Genomic DNA, 1,874 nt, shown 5'->3' with positions numbered 1-1,874 from the left:
AGGTGATTCCTGGAGCCTCCTGCTCCTGTGGGAAAGGCCGGAGCGATTTTCTTGCTTCCAGTGAGGAAAAATCCCGGCTGGAGCTTCTGACGGTGCCGCCGCTGCACCCGAGGGAAAACAGGGAGCTCCGGATGCTGGGAACTGCACAAGGAAAAGACGCGAAAAGCTTCTCCCAAATCCCGCGGAGAGGCCGCGCGTCCCTCGGAACTGGAGCGGGGAAGAATCCTGGAGCTCTGGAAAGGGTTAATCCCATCCAGGTGAATCCTTTCCAAGCCGAGCTCATCCCATCCCGACCGCAGCCTCCAAATCCTGCCGGAAAAGCTCTGCGCGCTGCAAAGTCAGACTTGTCCCGAGGAGCGGCTCCGGTGTCACCTGTCAGAGCCGGGGACGCCTCCAGGGATGTGGGATCGAGTTACGGGAGAGGAACCGCCGCTGGAATTGGCCGCAGCTCCCGGCCCGCCGCATTCCAGCTAAAAACAGGCGCCGGGCTTTGATCTCCCGCTCCGTCTGCACCGCACGGAGCCGGCGGGAGGGGCCGGAGCTGACAATTCCCTGCTCCAGCCTCCTCCCAGCGCCGGGAATCAAAGGCGAGGAGGGGGCGGGCACGGCGGGATGAAAGCGGAGCCGGAGCCTGGCACCGGGGAAGATCCCACAAGGAGCCGGGCCCGGGCTCCTCTGGGCAGGGAAGGCTCCAGGAGCCCGGCCCGGCTGGGAGAAGGGGATGGGAATGAGCCTGGAGATGTTTCTCCGGCTTTGAAGGGCGGCCAGGAGCGCTGGAAAGCGGCGCGTCCGTGCCTTGGGATGGTCCCGTTACACCGGGACGGGGTCGCGGGGGGCTCCGGGCAGGAACCGCCTCCCTGCGGCATTCCCGCTCCAAAAGGGACAAACCCGGGCCACGGCTCTGCCCCCGGGGCTGTTCCCTAAACGGGGATGCTCCAGATGGGGCTGCCTGGGATTTCCTGGCTCCCTCCCGTTTTTCCTGCACCGCCCCGGGTAAATCCATTCTCCCCTTTTGTGCTCTCTTTGCGCAGCTCCCGCAGCCCGAGCTCCATCCCGGTTTCTCTGGGATCATCCCTCCCTTGGCAGCTCCCATTCCTCAGCTCAGATTTCCGCAGAATTCCCGATTCGTGCGGCTGATGAGGAGGAGAATCCAATTCCAAGCCCCCGGGGGCTGAACTGCGGCTCCCCCGAGCATCCCGGGATTTGGGATGCGCGGAGGAGCCCTGGGCTCATTCCAAGCCTGCTCCTACCTGCAGACGGGAACGGGCACGGGGAGCGGAGCCAGCCCCGGATTTCTTGGAATGCTGCCCCGGGATCCTGGGAGACGCCGCTCGCGCCGTGGGTGGCGGAGCCCCCGAACCCTCCCGAGGGGCAGGACGGGCTCAGGGGGCGCCTCTGCTCCCCCCCGCCCCAAATCCCGGGATTCGGGATCACCGAGCCCAGCCTTGCACAGCCTGGCACTTTCCGTGGTGCCCGGGACATTCCCGCTCATCCCGCCTTCCCTGGGGATTCCACACTTTCGGGAAAGTCGGGAGCGAACCCCGGTCCTGAGCGGGCCCCGGCAGGGCAGGGGTTAAAGCGGGGATTTGGGAATCTCCCGCGGAGCTCCAAGCGACCCCAGAGCCGCCCCCAGCCCCGTTCCCACCGGGCCGGGCCCGGGCCAGGCTCCTCCCGCGGACCCGCGGGCACGGCCGGGAACCGCGGCGGGATCCGAACCGACACCGGGGCGGGATCCGAACCGACACCGGGGCGGGATCCGAACCGACACCGGGGCGGGATCCGAACCGACACCGCGGCGGGATCCGAACCGACACCGGGGCGGGATCCGGACCGACACCGGGGCGGGATCCGAACCGACACCGGGGCGGGATCCG

This window comes from Parus major, unplaced genomic scaffold, assembly GCF_001522545.3.
Source record: "Parus major isolate Abel unplaced genomic scaffold, Parus_major1.1 Scaffold273, whole genome shotgun sequence".
NCBI lineage: Eukaryota > Metazoa > Chordata > Aves > Passeriformes > Paridae > Parus > Parus major.
Note: the sequence above shows the minus strand (reverse complement) of the source record.